The 19,018-nt window shown below is 38.2% G+C and overlaps 1 protein-coding gene across 7 annotated transcripts in view; it reads left to right on the top strand.

The window, feature by feature from the left end:
• Positions 1 to 19,018, top strand: part of snx19a (sorting nexin 19a) — a 97,730-nt gene that overhangs the window by 2,210 nt on the left and 76,502 nt on the right. The window contains exon 1 of one of the 7 annotated variants that reach the window (XM_071461290.1): positions 5 to 4,174. The exons of the other annotated variants lie outside the window; for them this stretch is intronic. The gene's annotated coding sequence lies outside the window, so the exon portion shown is untranslated. Of the gene's footprint in view, positions 1 to 4; positions 4,175 to 19,018 lie in introns of those variants that run through there. 7 annotated transcript variants of the gene reach the window in all.

Below are 19,018 nucleotides of genomic sequence, written 5' to 3'. Positions count from 1 at the left end.
AGGGATTCAGTGACTCACTCATCTACATAGTTGAACTCTTTGATTGAGGTTGGGTTTTGTCTCTATTGTCCACTGTTCTTGAGGAACCATGAAAGTTAACTAGTAAGAAAAAAAGGCACTGATGGTGCAAATCTGACAATTGTCCGTCATAGTTTTATATTACTCTATATTATATACTGTAAGTTAATGAACCTAAGAAATCTCACATCTCTGTTTATCTGTTTATTAGTTAAATCAGATGTAATTTCATTTTTAATATTCAAGCTTTGAATTACAAATGCATTTATATTTACAAATTTAATTAACAATTAATTTTTTTTTTTAAAGTATAAAAAAATTTCCTCTAAGAAAATCCTTTTTTTAATGTCTCTTCTGCAGTACTACATCTCTGTTGCTGTTTAGTTTGTCTTTTATCCACCTAAAAAAATCTAAATATACATTAATTTATTTTTCAGCTCTCCAGCTGCTCTGCCATGCTTAAAATTAAACAATCTATCCTCAGACAAGTAATTGGAGGAATCATTGGCAAGCCATTATTTCAGTGTCATAAGCTAGGACAAAAATAATCTTTCTTGTCTCCCCTCATGCACTTATTTTCAATCATCTGAGTCCCACGACTCAGATGATTGAGCTTTGTGTAAGAGATCGACCAGGAGCTGTATTTAGCACAAGTATTTCTACTTTAGATTTTTGATTGCATAGGGAAACCAGTACAGGGACATGGCCCTCTCAGCAATGCAGCTGCAGTGCAGTATGATCTACATCAGTGGTTCTCAACCTTTTCCAACTCACGGCCCACTTGAAAATTTCAAAAATGTTGGCGACCCACGTCTGACCCCATAATGATACAGAGGCTAAATAATACATTCTCAGAGCACTTTTGATTTTAACTTGCTCACTTATTGATTCACTGCCTGGGTCTTGACTCTGTTTCCTTTTTAATTCTTCCTGTTACTAACAAGCTATCCATTTTGATACTCTTTGATACACTTTTTGCCATTGATGGGATCTTTTAATGTGCAATCAGACTGAAATAGCAAACAATTATATAATGTGGTTCAGCAGCAAAGTGATCCGGCTGGCGACAACATGAAAGTTCCTATCGTTGGTTTTCACAGTGATAGGCCTTAGTTTTTAAACATTTTTTATGTTTTTAAAGATCTTTTGTTTAAAACATTTAAAAATATTATTTATATTCTTATTTTATCTTTTTTATAATTACATCTTTTCACCTAAATTGCAGTGTTTTACAAATCATTTGGTGGCCCACTTGCAAAACCTTCGTGGCCCACCAGTGGGCCCCAGCACAGGTTGGGAGTCCCTCAGCCTGTGCTCTTGCACTGAACCATGCAAATGTTTGGTATTTTAAAATAAAGCTGCATTATTTATATTTTGGTCACATGGGGGCAGTGCATCATGTTGTGAACACCACACTGATGTAGTATTATCACCCTATAAAGTTGATAGGGTGACTAATGTCAAAAAGACACAGATCAACATGAGCATTCATTTGAAGTCATGCTGCTGTCTGCCCGATCAATTTCAGTCCAATATTCATTCACCTTTTAGCTCTGTTTCGGCCCCCTATAACTCCTGCGGGAAATATCTGGCTCTTCATTTGCTGCATGCTCCACTATGCTCACCAGCAAGGTGCTTGCTTTGTCTGTCTGCTGTTTGGGCAGGTAAAGAGCTTTTTGTCTGAAAGCATCTGAGTGAAGCTGAGTGAATCAAAACAAGAATCTGAGACCCTAAAATCCTTTGTTCAGCTAAGGGGAACTGCAGAGTAATAATAACTATTGCCAACATAAAAATATTGTTTAAAGAATGTGTAATTATTCAGCAAAGGGTCATTAAAATATTCAGTTATAAATGTTTGTTTATAATTGAATTGGCTAATTAGTTGCCCCCTTTCAAGTTTTTAATGAAATAACATTCATCAGTGTTTTACTACTCCATAGTTATGGAGCTGCACCTTGTTAATGAGGATAACTTATGTTAAATGAATGTGACGTGGCCAATCATGACTGTAAGCATTGTTAGCTCTTTTCAGTGTCTCTGAAACTCAGACTTAGACCCAATGTCACCTCGTGAGGAGGGCTGAAACTAGGTTGTCGAGCCTTTATCCATTTGGTCACCCATGACAAAAATTTTGACTTTTGAATTCTATTTCACTGGATCCAACAGAATTCAGGAGTCAAAATTGTTGTCATGGGCCATAATAATTTGTGTCTTAGTAATTTCTGACAACAGCAAATGGCTGCTGTACCCTTGTTGGACCGGTGGAGGGTCTTCAGACACATTGCAGAGCAGCCTGACAGTCTGAAAGGAAGAAATATCTTTACTCTCGTGTAAAGCTGCTCTTCTTCCTGTTGGTAATGACATCAGCTAGGACACTGGGGTGTCAATTTTACAACGCAGTATTAGTTCAGGATTAGGCGGCATTGATTGCATTACGTAGTTTCTCATTTGTTCAAAGTAGATTTTTTTGAGAACCCTAAATAATATCAAATATATACATATATATAAAAATGAGAGATGGCTCAAAATGGTTTCATTCTGAAGGGTTTAGCAATTAGAGATTCAGCCTTTTGCCTATAAACAACAGAGCTAGTCATCCTGACCACTAATAGGGTTTGACACAGCTGTCATGAGTCAGTGAGGCTTCTACATATATTAAAGATGGGCTAAACTGGCTTCAGAGTCATATAACATGGGAATGTGAATCTACTGCAGAACTACAGATAACAGCATGCACATAGTCAGAGATGCCAACCCTAGTATAGTGTTCCTGAATTAGCAAAGTCTCTACCTTTATGAAACTGTCCGGATACATTTATTTGATTCTGGACTTCTAGATCGACTTTAATTTGAAAATATTCAACAACAGAAATTGTACATTTCAGTACTGGAAAACATTTCAGTTCTGCTTTGGCCCCTGAAACACTACTTGGTGTTTCTGAAATTAGGCAAGTGAGAGCTAGCATGAGGTGTTTGAGGCCAGCTTTTGCCCAAGGGAGGCACTGAGTGATGTTTCCAAAAGCCTCCAGGAGCCCTCCCACTTTCCTCTTTTTAAAAAGCTGAAATTTCAACACTATTGTTAAAGGCGTTCTTGCCTGCTTTGCCAGGCTGACAACCACTAATGCATAGTATTTAGTCATTTATAATGACTTTCTTAATGAGGGTCATGAAAGTAATGTATTCTTTAGAATTTGGCTGTTGTGTATCAGGGCATTTTATGTGAAAGATGACATTCAGTGCCCAGTGACCTTTGTTTGACATTTTGCATTTCATGTCTGTATTGGTTTGGCTCTAAATGAAAGAGGAGCATGAAGCGCATGCTTTTCTAGATGGAACAGGTAAACAAGTTTTTTTTTTGCAATGAAAGCAACATCTAAACATCATTATTGTGCTGCATAACTTAAATATATATACATGTTAAAACACATAAAACATCAATGCTTTCTTCTCCCTTTTCATATCAGTGCTACTGGCCTCCACAAATATATTAGTAAGAAATAGCTGAAGGTCTTGTCATGGTTATGACTTGCTTATCTCTTGGACAATTGAAAATATAAAACTTGGTCTGAAATGCTTTGTTTTGAAATGACCTCTTTGTGAAGAAAGAAGTGCTATTGCTGTTGTTCTGTAAGTTATGCAAGCAAAAAGAAAAGCTTCTGTACTGTACTCACAGCTGTTCACAGGAAGAAGCTGAAGAAACAGCAACCTCTGAGTTGTCCTTTCTTTTCTGTTCTGTCTTGGAGCTGTTTGGAAGAGAGGGAGGGGAGGTGCTGGGAGGGGGAGGAGGGAGGTGGAGTAAGGTTGGAGTCCCACACAAGGGGAACCACTGGCAAAGGAGCCGTTTCATACTGTGCTCCTCTGAGCTGTCTGTGCCTCTCTCTGTTTGTATTCGCTGGGAGTCAGCATGCACCTGTGTTTCAGTGGGCTCTCTCATTCCAACTGGTTGTTTATAAATGCTGTCATGTTAGCAGCTCGTGCAGCAATCAGCAGGAGAGAAGCAGAACTGGACCTGGTAGACTCGAAATAACAAAAGCTCAGAGCAAAGGAATTGTGTTTGGAGAGTTTCTGCCTCCATTTTGAGACAAAAGAAATCTGAGGAACAAACTTGCCTAGCTGGAATGAAGGACTGACAACAACCAGACTTATGTGGAAAAGGGTAAGTTACTCACAAACAGCTCAAGTTACTCTAGGTTGTTTGGTTTCAACTAGGATCAGTATAAAAGTTTTTACCTTCTTGTACAAGTGCTTTAAAACCTTTCTGTAAACTGTACAATACTGAAGCTGTGTGTGCACGCATGTGTGGGGGCGTGTGTTGTGTTTTTGAATTTCATGATGTGTTGGTTAGTCTGTGGCTCTTCTATGGATTAGACTCAGCTGCTTTGGTTCTCTCAGGGTATGTCTTGTTGTCTCTTGTTCATTTGTTCAGACATCTCACATGTCCAGAAATAAACACATGCACACTCACTCACTTTCATACACAGGAAGCAACTGGACAGTGTGATGTCTTCACTCTAGGCCAGACAGGCTTTACTCCTGCTGGTTCAAATAGCGGCACTCTACTCGTAAACCAATAATCTGTAGTACTTAAATTATAATAACATTATGAACTTCAGTCTGCAGTGTTGGTAGATGATCTCTGACTGTGGGAGAGTTCAATATTGTGGGTGAGTTTGCTTTATAAAAATTTACACTTTGTAACAAAAGTGGCATATTTGATATTTTTGGGAAGCTTGTTACAGGGGACATTCAGTATATTTGCATTCTGTAAAATCATTGTTTTATCCCATTTTTCATGTTTTCATGTTTTTGGTTGATACTGTTCTCGTACAAAATTCATATACGTTTAAGCCAGCACATTGTGATATGCATGATGAATGCAGCTGAGTGAATATTGTGCTCAAAATGGTATATAGCTAGCCTACTTAATAGGCTGAGTCATATGACCAAAAATATTATGATAACAATTTGCATATCAGTCAATATCAATAATTCTTGATTATTTTTTGATAAATGCAAAAAATGAATTTAATTTAATTCAACCATTTAACCAATAAATCAACCTTCAACCATTTTCTGAAGCCAGACTTTCCAACCCTGCTGAGTGGAAGCATATCCTTAGCTGTGTGGTACACTACTGCATGCCTTATGTCCTCGTACCCTTAGGATGTTTAGTTATATGATGTTGTTGATGGGTACCTCCTCATTGTGTACTGTCTGTCCATGATGAGCTGTAGCAGATGTTGGTCATGACTGACATGTTGCTTACTTCCCACTTTTGTTTGGGACACTTTTTTTTGCACAGGTTTAAGTGCCTCAATTGCCTTAAACCCGCATTCTATCTAATGACCATCAGGGGGCGACTACACTGGCTGCAAAAAGAAGTCTGATTGCATTGAAGTCTATGGGAAAATGGCCCTACTTCTCACTTGATTTATTACCTTTAGTAAACATTTTCTAATGAGTTTATAGTCTCAGTCGCTATTTTCAAGTCTTCTTCAATACAACAAGATGTTCATTTTTTAAATTATGCTCCCTTTTAGAAGAAAATAGATAAAGAGGGGGAATGCATTAGGGCATGGCTATTGTGTGACTGACAGACTGCACCACACACAGCAACCTGTCTGACAATCACGAGTACAGTGCAGGTCAGATTCACCCCTCACTCCTCCTCAACTCCACCTTCTCGTCAAAATATGGTTTCTTCTGATTTCAAAAAACCCAGTTGGCGACGGCCAAATCACATATTTCAGGCTTCAGAATGGCAGTTCACAAATCAGTTGGTGATGTCATGGTGGGTTGCCACTTGATGTTGACAGATGCAGCCAGAGTTGGTCAATCTGGTGCTAATGAACAAAGGAGAGTTAAAAGTTAATGAGCATCATGGATTTTTCATCTATTTGTGGTGTGATTATTCATCAGAACTAAACATAACAGTATTTTAGATCAGAGAAGTCTCTGGTCACCACTGAGCCCCAGCAGCTTCCAGTAGTGTCCACATGCAAAATTTTAGACCCAATTGGAAACTTGTGGACCTTTACCTAAACCTGATGTGCAAAATGAATTTTCTATAATTAACACAAATCAAAAAATATAAGTACCATACACCACATGATCAAAGCCAGTAGCATGATCGCTTGACAGGACCCAGCCCTACTTGGGTAATTCAGGACACGATCAGGACGTGATTACTAGGAACTAAGTGGACCTGTGAAGATGTCCGCTCTACATTACAATAGGACAAAAGTCCAAATGTCCTTTACTCTGAATTAGTAACCCTTGTCCATAATGGCCTTAACATTTAGATTGTGTTAGTGAAGATTCAGACCAAAAACTGTGGATTAAAATAGTGCAAGGGGCATTATTGGTGCAGGTATGCTGTTTTATCGTAGAGACAGTGAAGTACAATCCAAGAAGTCCAGTTTGAGTAACGTATTAATGTGTTTAAATGTTTGTCAGACAGCAACACTCTACAGCAGTTTGTTATCCTCACACAAACTTTGCAAAGTCATCACGATGAGGAGTATTTTATCTTCTGTTGTGACAGTTGTAAGGTAAATAGAAATACTACGTTCACGTTACAAAGTAATCCATCAAGAATACACATTCACATTTATTTAATTGGATAACGTTGTGTTGTGTTGGAGCTGAAGATGAGCCTGGGTTAACCTTTATGCCCGATGACCTTATGTTGTTTTGCTGAAGCTACCCGGTTCGGCAGTCCTGCTGTACTGATAGACTGGCTCCTCTCAAAGGAATAAGTGCTTCTGAATGCAGCCTTCTTCATCCAAAATGTAAAAAAGTAGAAAAGTAAAAAGGCTACAACTGATAAATAACCTTAAAGCTGCATTAATCCATTTTTAACCACTAGTGGGCAGAACAACCCAAAACAAGCTGACGGACACTATCTTTGTGTATTATTTACCTTAAATGGGCACTGTATTGGCAAACATTGCCTGTTTACACAACCAGTACACATGGAGCAACAGTAGCATTCATTTGGAATCATGTGTCTTGTCGAGTGTAAAGGTCTTTTTTAGCAGTGTTGTTGTTTCCACACGCTCCTGAGAACAGCCTTTACACAAAAGCCTTTATGTAACTTGGGGTTTGTTTTTCTGCAAAAGAAACTCACAAACTTTTTCTGTCTGCTGAAATTAAATTGATCATTCTGTAGCAAACTAATTGTGTATATTCTGTATATAAAAAACAAACCTTTGCCCTCAGTTGTTAGTTTTGTTGCTACACCAGTTGTGTAATGAACAACTAATGTGTGGTATTCAGCAGATTGATGTCATTTTCTGGTATGCTTTCTTTGCAGTTTACAGATACATTGCAGTAAGTACATGACATTGATACACTTTGGAAATACTGAGCTTGCTTTTAGATGCTTCACAAAGCCATAATATTTACATGGTGTGTCAGTACAGACCTAGATGTAGCCGCTGTAAAGTTTATTTTTCAAATAAAAGAGCTAATTAAAAATGTATATGCTATCCTACAGGGAATCAGATTAAAATAGCTCTGCATGATTACTGCTCTTTGAAATACTGACCAACATCATTGTGACACCGTATTTAGGGACCTTTCTCACAATGCTGCAGACATAGGAAGTTCAAGTGTGGGACAGGCACAGTAGAAGTCAGGACATGGACACACAGGATGATGGCATTACCCTTTGAGTATGCTTTAAAACCTACGTTAATTTTAAATTAACAGTAATGGAGGTACTGTATAGTAGTTGCATCAAAAATTATTTACAAAAAAGTGGTGGGTGTTGTTGGGAAGAGAAAGGCATGTTTCAGACTTCACATGCTTCACATTCTTAGCTGCTGACCTCTATGGAAAATAACAACAGCCGGGCTTGAAGGTCACTCTGCTGTGGCCAGTGGCTGAGTTTGACTCGTTTCTGGTAGCAAAGTTGATGTTTGTAGGACTGGTGCTGTTCTGCTCTGTAATTATATAATCTGTGAGGGGAGATATTGCACTTTGATGATAAAAATAATAAAAAGCAGACCAGACCAAAGTGATGTAGGTGTTTAATTCAATAGTTTTTTTCCTTATCACTCAGATTTACCCTCTAAGACTACACATTTTTAGGATGCTTGTGTCCATTTTCATTGTCCATCTCTAATGTAAGTTAATAGTGTGGATTTACATTTACGTTAGGACTAAAGTTATTGGGAGTGATTGTTGTTTAGCTGCAAAAGCACTATGAAGTGCTTACAAGTGCTGTACTTGTATATCAACGTGGTATGTGGTTTGTTCAGAAGAGAGAAATATATTTGAGAGAATGACCAAAATATAAATTACAGAAATATTTGTTTGGTTGTGAGGTGTCATCATTTTAGGGTGGATTATTGCAGTCTGGAAATCAGACAGAAATTAAAGGGCTGAGGTCACTAACACAGGCTAAAGTTAATCTCAGGCAGCTGGTGAAGGGATGTGACAGAAAACTGTTTTCCTGCAGTAATTGGCATGAGGCTTAGGCCTGAAAAGACAGTATCACTGCAGTGATCACACAGCATTTCACTAAACGCTTTAGAGTAATCCCTAAACAAACCAAAGACCAAGGCATTAGTGGCAGTGAAAACCTCTGACTGATTACATATAAAAGAAATATCTCTTAATAAAAACAAACTTGTTGCTCTTTGACAGAGGGTATTTGTGTTGATGCTGCTGTCATGGTGAGGCACCCATGTGATAAAAGTTCAGCCCAAACATTACAATCAGATTTTGGTAATACATGTGCTTTCACATGGATAATATTTTTAGTGTCTGTAATGTTTTATTCACATTTATGCAACAAACTACTGTAATGTTAGTATTACCCACTATAGTACAATATACTGACTTTAAGCAGATATTTGAAAGATAATGCTTCTTGTTGTGAACATTTAAGATAAGTTAATATTTGTCACTTTGCAGTATTTGCAGTTATTGTGAACATTTTATTAACTTGCTGACCATTAATCCACTTTTTCCACTTTCCCTGCTCCTAGTATTTCCTAATAACACAAAGTAATGTGCACATTTCCAAAAGAACTGGTATTTTGTAGGGTTGCTTCATATTATAATTTTTTTTTAAATAATTTCCTCATTCATGTATGAAAAAAGGTGATGGACAAAATGTTAGAAACAGTCATAGTATCTGTCAAAACAAAGAGACATATTTTTGTTTGAAAAATGCTTTCCCTCAGCATAATGTTCTTAAGTGAGGTGAGGGTAACAGTGTTATGTAAGCCTGTCATTAAACTAATAAGATTAAGAACATAATTGAGTAATATCTTTTTTATGATACTCTCAGCTTTTTTCAATCTTGTTGTAATTGACTTGTCTGTATGTTTGAATCCCACTGGCTCTGAGTTCATTTTAGAAGTGTATGCAGTCCATTTCCAAGTAAGCTTAGACAAGCTGACTGTAAGCTACCATCTTAGTGTGGCAGTATAAGTTTATGCAAATCCTCTTAAAATCGAAGTTTTTATCCAACCATTTTATATAATAGAGCAGTGAACTGTTGGATGTAAAGTGATGTATGATTTTTGCCTTCAGATGTGCCTGAAACCTGACACCTCACATACAGGTGTCAGGCAGCCTTGTGATACACTGCATGTGTTACGTTTTTCATCTCTGTATCTCTGTGGATACAGTGCTCTTGTGTACACGTGCATCTGTGGTTATGTATGGTAAGATTATTTGACGAGAGAAACAGTATAGTCCTTTATGGAGCCATATTCTTGTGTCATGACGGTGACTGGTCTGAACCTGCTCATTTTTTTTTTTTTTTTTTTTTAGGAAGGACAGTCCCTCGTAAACGAAATGACTAATAAACTCCTGGTGTGCCTGCCAGACCACACGCTCTCGGCTGTCGGCTGTGAAATACTACCATGCTGCTTCCCTTTTTCTCTCCTCTCTCACTTTCTTCCTTTTCTGTATGTTCCTGTTAAGCGTCTGTCTTCCTTTGTCGACAGCCTGCCTTCCTTTACTGTAGACTGTTGTACTGTCCTTCCTTTGTCTGGTTTCAGCATGTTGTTATTGTTAACTGACATAAGGTCAATACTGGGAAAGTGTAATAAGTTCCATACCTTAGTCTACATAAACCCAATTTTAAAACCAGAAGTTTTATTTATAATAGAAAGCAGAGATCAATCAAAACCTTAGCTGGATCCTTGACACTCAGTAATAAATCCTCGCAATAAAGTCTCTCATAATATATTTAATATATAAAGTTTAGTCAATCACCATGGTGGCACAAAACAATAGACTGAGTGACATTTGCACTAGAAGTCTGTTTTTTGATTACCTACTCCTGTCAAACTGTCCCTCTGCATGTACAACCAGTGTGCCAAATTGTGTAATAAAGTTTTTTTTTTAAATCCTCCACTACAAGCATAGTTAAATGGTGAATTCAGTCAGAAGACAGCATGCATGAAGGCTAATGAAACCAGCTTTTATTTTTCTCCCTCTAGAAGGACTACTGCCCTTTTCTGTTTTCAGTACAGTTGTATTCAAGCTAGAAAAGCTTGTGGAGGGTGGATATTAATTGTAAAGGTTGATATTGGGTCAGGAAAAACAGAAAACTTGTGATGTTGTACTGAGCTCAACTGCTTTTCTTGGAATGCAAACAACAGCTGCTCAGAAAAATAGCCGGCTCACTTCTAGAGTGAAGTAGACGTAAAGTGCCTTGACAAATATTCCTATTGACTGGTTGTTAACTTTTTTTGGGAAAGATGTCTGTGCTCAAGGTACTTGATATGTGCTTCCATACAAGCCAGATCTTTTTCTGCTTTGTAGGGCCTCACCGTGTCAATCCCAGTAACCTAGTGGTTGCTTCTAAGAAATCTGGCTATTGACCAGAGAACAGGACCAAAATAAACAACATACTGTGAGGGGATTAAGAGTGTCAGAGAGCTTCTAAAATTACAGCCCTCAGAACATATCCAGATGTTGCCTTTCTGATCCTCCTCAGGTAACGCACGTGACAGAGCTGGAGTGTGCAGAGGAGCTAAGAGTGGCGCGAGTGGCTCATGTACAACAACCCTCTGGGTGAACCTCTTAACATTCTTTTGCCGTCCTGGACCCCAGCTGGTGTGATCAACCTGCTAAAAAGGCAGAGGGTCTCACAGTATGGAGCTCTCAGCTCTGTGTCTGCAGCTGATCCTGTACTGAGCCAGTGAGAAAACACACAGTATAAAGCTTACTGTAAAGAAAGGTTATTAACTTTAAGTCACTCACTTCTTCAACTTCAGACAGTATTTAACCTTTGAAGGCATGATGAGATTTACTTTCACTTGTAGAGAAAATTATTTTTAAAAAATGCAGGTGAAGCTGTGATTGATTTTCTTTGTTTTTGTGTGCTTTCTTACCAAACTAAGAAGAACCAGGCAAGTTTCAACCATTGCTTAAGATGCTCAGATGCTTTAAATACATAAATGTGAAGCACTGTGGTAGTAACTAAGAACAACATCAGATCTAAATCTTATAGGACAATATCAGTATCTTATTATTAATACACTACAACTTTATGTTGCATTATCCAACTGATTTTTTTAGTGCATACATATACATCTGTATTCCAAGTAAAACCAGTATACAACAAGACTGATGTATGACACATGAAATTTAAGTTGCAATCAAATATTATACCAAATTTTTCTACTATTTTGATATATACATCCATATTAAAAGTACCTGTTCAAATATTGAATTGAAGAATTGAATCCCCATTGATTAGGAAATCCTGTAAGTCATACTAAGATCAGTAGGGGAAATTAGAAAGGTTTGTATAACTGGGATGTCATTGGCATAAAAATGAAAGGACAGTCTCTAAAGTTTGTAAAGAGGAATAAATTACATGGAGAATAAATAGGAACCAGACATAGATCTATTGTAGACATATGTAATTTTACAGAAATTGTCAGTACATCAGTCTGCCTCTAACCCTGTAACAGGCAGTAGGAGACATGAGAAACAGATGTATTCCCATAACGTTGTCCAGCACCCTGCTGTGTACTGCCTCCAAAAAGCTCAGCCAATCAGCTGGTTATGTTTAGGTCATAGATTCTTAATGTTGGGGTTTGGAGCTATGGCTGGAGTTTGGGTATGCTAATTGTGGTGAAGGATTTATGCAGTTTTGGAGAACGTGTTTCCTTAGTGAAGCAGAATCTCTTGGTCAGCAAAAAGGTTTGGCTTGAAACATTTTCATTCATTTGTATTTATTCAGAGCCCTGCCAGATGGCTCAAAGATAGCAATTAGGGATTTTATCAATCTGAATTAAACACAGAAACCAGCAGTGGTTTAAAGGTGCAATTTTGAAGAAGAACTCCACTGATTTTACACATCAAAGTCTGTTCACAGTTGTTGGGGAGCACAACTACATATGTGAAAAAACAAGTTGTAGTAGGTTGTAGTCTTCTGTGGCTTCAGAGGGAGCTCTGTGTAGTCTGATAAACTGCCTTAAGTGATATCACTCGAGTCAATTTTAGGTTGGGTCTAAAAGTCTGAAAATGAAAACTAAATCCTGGAGTTAGAAATAAGTAACCTACTCTTCATCTCTGTTTGGGACCAGCTGTTTGAGGCTACATAAGCCACTTTTAGCACAACACACTGGAATCTTTTTACAAGACGAGGAAGAATGCACAAAATAAAAAAGATGATATCTGGTTCTGTTGCATCAATTTTGATCGTATTTTTTTTAAATAAACTATCCATCACAAGTCTGATAACATTATAAAAATGCAATGCTAATTTGGTGGAGGACACTTTTATTGTAGTTAGAGTCCAGAGAAATTCAGTAACTGCTGTTCTGAGTACAGACCTTTTTCATAGTAGGCAACTGGACTTATCATTGTAGGATTAGCACAGGTTTTCCTGACAACATTAACAATAAATCCTGTTCAAGTGTCCAGGCAAGCCATGACAATGTAGCAGTGAGCCAGCGTGCACAATAATAGACATTATTCATTTATGCCTTTGCATTTCCTGTGGAAGCAAACAACTCCCTTTGTACATATATTGGAAAAACAAAGCAACAACACATCATCTCATTTGAGTCATTTTTCCTGGCAGTGGCATTTTAGCTTTTCTCCTAGTATTGTTTTTCTACCCCCTCTTGGGAACAGAGGTCTCTTCAGCTTGCTAGATGCTGATTTCTCTTAACCAACTACGTGTCTGTTTTGGATTTTCTGTCATTTCAGGCATTGCTGTCTATGGCTTTGGGGGGTTAGAAAACACAAATGAATAAGAATTGAGCTTCAGAAGGGAGTTCTTGGGATCAGTTGTACTTGCAAGTTTGTTACACTACAGGGATTGACTTAATGTGGTATTCCTCTGAAAAGGCTAACTGTAGGTTTAAAACAACCACAATATTTTTAAACCTTTAAAGCTGATGTAATTTTACAGGCGGCTACTGTCAAAGACCAGGATATGTACTGAGCAGGACATTTTGCATTTGAAAAATATACCTGAGTCAGTCCGTCCTGGTGGAAAAGCTACGCAATCAAACATATACTTTCTGTATTGCAGTTTCTTAATATATTTTGGCTGATATGATATATCTCCAATACACTAATATCAGCCATTAGTTGGCCCAGGTTTGTTTTTTTTTATCAATATAGTTCTATATTGTAACTTATGTGGCTGCATGAAAATATACAGTGAAGAAACAGTTATATCAATGCATGAGGGATGACCATCTATGAGTATGGAAACTAAACACTGGGTTTTGGGTAACCCTACATTTCCTCTTGGTCTCCAACATCCCATAAGGGTGGCTGCATTCAATTATCCCCTCAACCACAACAGTCACCCATTTCTTCTTTATGCTTTTCACCTGTACTACTGGTAACATTAACTTCAACTGTTCTGGTGAGTCTGAAAGTCAGTTTAATGGTTATAAGAATAAAGATACATTTGCATGTATAATGTCTGATGGTTACAGTTAAACTGAGAGACAGAGGAGAGACCCATTCCACTTTTTAGACTGATCTCTAAGAGAGACTGTTCAGATTGCCTCCTGACAGGTAACCAGTTTCTTTCAGTATAAGCACCATAATGTTCCCACTCCAACAGTCACATCATGCATTTTCTGCATATCCTCTCTGGTACTTCTCATCCTAATCCCACTTGAATCCCACTGGTGGGACTCAACACTCTTATGTATCCAGAGTTACTGCATTTGAACAACTAACTCCACTGACTTTCTGCACATCCAGCACTGGTTCAGAACACACGTCTAAGCTAAGTGGATAATCAGATTTTCCAATAAGGTTTACGTGTACAGATGAAAAGATTTACAGTGTGCACATGAAAGACAGAGGCATCTTTGAAAGTGATGGGGCCAGCCAAATATAGATAATCGTTATGACTATCTATATAGTCATAACGACCATATAGATAGTCTCTGGCCCTGGCTGACGCTGGCGCAGAGGCATTATGTTTTTAGGTTGTCTGTCCGTCGATCCATTCGTCGATCCATCCATCCTATTCTTGTGAATGCGATATCTCAGTAAGGATGAACTAATTACATTTTAGCGGTTAAAGGTCAAAGGGAAAGGTCACAGTGACCTCACAAAACAAAGAGTTTTGGCCTTATAAACAAAATATCTCAAAATCCTCAAGGGATTCCCTTCAACTTTGGCATAAATGTCCTTTTGGACTCAAAGATGAACTGATTAGATTTTGGTGGTCAAAGATCAAGGTCATTGCGAAACAAGTTTTTGGCCTTTTGCATGTGATATCTCAAGACCACCTTGTGGGGATTTCTTCAATTAGACACAAACATTCACTTGGACTAAAAAAATCAATGATTTTGGTGGGCCAAAGCCAACATTCAGGGTCATGGTGACCTCACATTCTTGTGAATGTGATATATCAGCAACACCAAGAGTGAATTTTATTACATCAGGCAAAAAACATTCATTTGGACTTAAGGATGAACTCATCATAATTTGGTGGACAAAAGTCTAGATCATTGTTACCTCACAAAACACCATAACTCACAAATTAATATGCTAATTATGATACAATTTAACACAAATGTCTAATATGATAAAATGATGAAGTGATGACATTTTATATCCAAATGGTCAAAGGTCAACTTCACTGTTACATCATAATGTTCTGGAAGAACAGTTCTGGCTATTATTCAATACTGTAACTCAGGAAGGGGAGATTGTGACCATATTTCTTGGCAGAGGCATACAAATGTGAGGCAGTCATTTTAGATTGATATGTTTGTTTTCAGCTTGTTATATGAATGTCAGTAAAAATGAATTGTATGCATACTTGCATTACAAAATTTAAGGAACTAAGTTCAGCTTTCAGTTTAATCTTTATGATTAAACTGAAAGCTGAACTATGCTGATCTATGCTGCTCCTCACAAAAACCCCACACAGAAACTAATGAGTGTCATCAAACTTGTATAAACAAGACTAGGTCAAAACCTAGTATATGGCAGAACCGCCTACAATCAAATCCTGATTTTATAACCACAGTGTTTTCTCACCAAACACATAAATTAAAGAGAAATACTGTGCTGTGATTTGACTGTTTACTGCAAAGTGATCAGGGACAGACCATCTTTTTTAGCTATTTTTTTCAGGCTTTTGACTTTATTGCAGTCTTGGAGAGACAGCAAACTTAGGGAAAGAGAGAGAGAGAGGGGAAAACATTCAGCATAGGGCCACAGTCCTGACTTGAACCTGGGCCGCTGTGGCAAGGATTATGCCCAAATGGCACATGCTTCACCAGGTGGGCGCCCCGAGGCAGACTATCTTTCTTTTCTGTCTTTATTTCGAGCTCACTCTGTTTGATATGTATTATTGGCCATAACAGTATTTCAGTGCAAAGCTTCGTTTTGAGTTGCTCCTGTTTTGCTGTGTTCAAGTTACTGCATTATGTGTCAATACAAACTCAACACTTCCTGTAATCATTTCAAATCAAAAGCCCTCAAATTTTTTAGTGGGCAGAAAGTGTTTATGTCTTAGCAGGGCTTTTATTGCTGTGCTGCAGTAAGTGTATTGTCTCATTTCCAGTTGCTGGTGTTTCTGTTGTTTAGATGTTTTACAGATCTGCTAGTTTCTTTAGTAGTTACCAATGATTTCTCTCTCTCCCTCCCTATCTCCTTCTTGGTGTGTCTTATATTTAGGTATTTTTCTGCCTTCTTTAGATATAATGATACATGTAATAAAGTAGTTCATTTGCTGTAATTGCGGCAAGGCAATGTATTGGAGGTGCCTCTCCGGTTCCGTGTAGTTCATTACAGCCCGGAAACCAGAGCGGCTCAGCAGAGGCGCAGCCCTAAACCCCTGGTTGGCATCCATACACTGTTCAGTCATTTACCAGGTTTATACCCAGTCTTGTTAGAAAGAAAAAGCCTCTAATATCGCGACAATGTGCTAAGGTAGCAACACTACAGCCTGTAAACACCCCCCTAATGGAACCTGTTTGTGCTCATTGACAAGGCACTCGGCTGACCAGTGGTGGAAATATGATCACTCAGTCAGTCATTTGGAGAGAAACTTTCCAGATTATAGGACTGGCCCCAGTGTTGTGGTCCAGCCAAAAATTGCAGAGCAAGAATTTTTCACCAAAACACTGAAATTGGCATCCCTCCTATTGAGTATTGAGTAATTTATTATGGGCTTAAGTAAATATCTATCACATAATGAAAGTTAAAGATCTTTATAATCTTAAGCATTACTGTCCTTAGGAGTTAATCTTTTAGATTTTTTCCTCTTGCTTTCTCTATATTACTGCCAACAGTGTCCAGCATTATTCTTTCTATCCTGCTATCCATTTGTCATAGTAAGCCTCTGCATTGTGGGCTGAATCAGCACCATGAGTGGAAATACAGACCCTTGGGCTAGAGAAAAGGCATTATATCTGCTTCCAGTATTTGAAATATCCCTGCTGAGTGTGCATCTTCTTTAGAGGCAAAAAGACAGAAGTGTATGTTTCCAGAGTTTCTCCTTCCCTTGGAGATTACCCATGGATGTTGCCTGATTTGCTCTGAAGTTCTTCATTCTTTATAATTCTAGCTTTATAGTCATATAGATAGTTGCTGCTCAAATTAAGCAGAATATGAGTAAAAGGCATGAAGGGAACACTTACTTGTCTGCTTATTTGTTGTGATGGTGATCTCTCAGCCCAACCTGTTTAAATGTGACTTCTGTCACAGGTTAAGTTCTGGTTACAGTATTTGCGTTAGCAGAGACTCAATCCTGGAGTGTAGTCTAATACACTTCACTACTAAAAAAATTACCAACATAATTATAAAGTAGGTTCAGTGTGGTCTTCTGTTGTATTTAAACCAGGGTATTGTAGCTAAATGGTGCACGAATATCAGGACACCCTCATAACCTTGCAGTTAAAATAGCACCCCTGTTCACTCATGCACACAAAAGCTTGCAATGTCAGACCTACAATGAGCCAAGGTCTACTGCATGGTCACAAACTGAGCACAGGTAAGAACTGTTAATGTAATTACACCAATGGCAATCACAAGTATTTTTAAGGTGCATGCTTTGGCCTAAAAGGGGTATTTGTGTGGCATCTGTGGTTACCAAATTATGTAAATCAGTGAGGCCTTTAATGAAGTAGGCCTTGTCATTGCTGTATGGTTTTTACGCAAGACTGAATATTGAGCCCCTATTACACTGGACAAAAAAAGTTGCTAACACCCCCTAACATCTGGCTTTTCACTCCAGGTCAAATTACTCTGCAGTGGTCACACGTATTTATCAGCTCTAACTCTGATTGGCAGTGATGTAAACACGACACCCGGGTGAACACGCTAATTTCTGCCCCTTTTCGGTGCCGTGATAAACAGACTGTAGACAGACCTGCCAACTGCCCAGCACGGTGCCATTGAAACAGAAACACAGAGGCTACAGCTTCTGCTGAGAGTGGTGGGCTTGGGGCTGCAAGAATGACAGCAGCCCCGAAATAAGTTTTAAAAACACACAATCATCGACTAAGGCATCTCACAGGGATGCTCCGACACTTACAGGAGCCTCAACCCGGGGAAGAGACGTGACCAATCTGCACAGCAACTAGCAGCTCACTGTTTGAATCTGAACACACTGCATCTGTGTCTGTGTGTGTGCTCTGTAACTGCATGCGATGAAATTGCTCCCTGTAATTGTGTGCCTGTGTCTTCTCAGTCTGAACAGATAAGCGAACTCATCAGGCAGTGTGAAAGGAGTCAGTTGCCTTTTTTTGTGGGTTTTAGCCATGTTTAAAAAAAAAACGCTCATATGCACTAATTCTGGTGTAAAAAGGGTCATTAGTGTACAGCTTCCACAAGACATTTAGTTAAGCAGCCAATACCCAAATGAGTGATTTTGTCATGAATGTGTCAAAGTCACTGAAGGGCTATGTTATTCAAAGCAGAGAATTCATGTAGGGTGTAACAGCTTGTTTGTGGGCAATACAGATACAGTATTGTATTCCTTTTAGCATTATTATGAAACATGGACAAAGACTTGAAGATTGAAAAACTTGAAAATAAGATTAAAAAATATATTTCACTGCCCTCAGGGCTTTGGATACAGTGGATCCCCTTGTTTGCTGTAAAATCAGATTTTACTTGATCTGTTCAATGTGGAGATTCCAAATAATGTAATTCAGACATAGTGTTCTTGTGTAAGAACTAAAAGAATTTTGTACCAGTTTTAAAAAGATACATTCTACAGTTTCTGCCGCAGGGAAATGTTCCACCCATATCAACTGAGAACCGCATACGTCATGTCCCATATACTGAAGAACATACTTTCACATTCCAGCTGGAATCAATTTTAGTCATTAGTCAAAAACATGTCAAAGTTATTTTTGAAAGTATGTTTTCATTATTCAAAAGGAAGAAAAGTACTCCAGGAAAAAAAATAACATAATTTTCCTTTCTGCTGACATGCTCATGTTCTCTTCCCTCACATACCAGGCACTGAGAAACAAAGTAAACAAATATGTGCTGGGAACTGTAGCTAACAAGCCACTGACAGGTT

The sequence above is a fragment of the Trachinotus anak genome, unplaced genomic scaffold (assembly GCF_046630095.1).
Source record: "Trachinotus anak isolate AG129_WGS33_773 ecotype Australia unplaced genomic scaffold, CSIRO_AGI_Tana_v1 ptg000024l, whole genome shotgun sequence".
Taxonomy (NCBI): domain Eukaryota; kingdom Metazoa; phylum Chordata; class Actinopteri; order Carangiformes; family Carangidae; genus Trachinotus; species Trachinotus anak.
The sequence above is the reverse complement of the archived record's forward strand: the minus strand, read 5'-3'. Positions and strand labels throughout refer to the sequence as shown.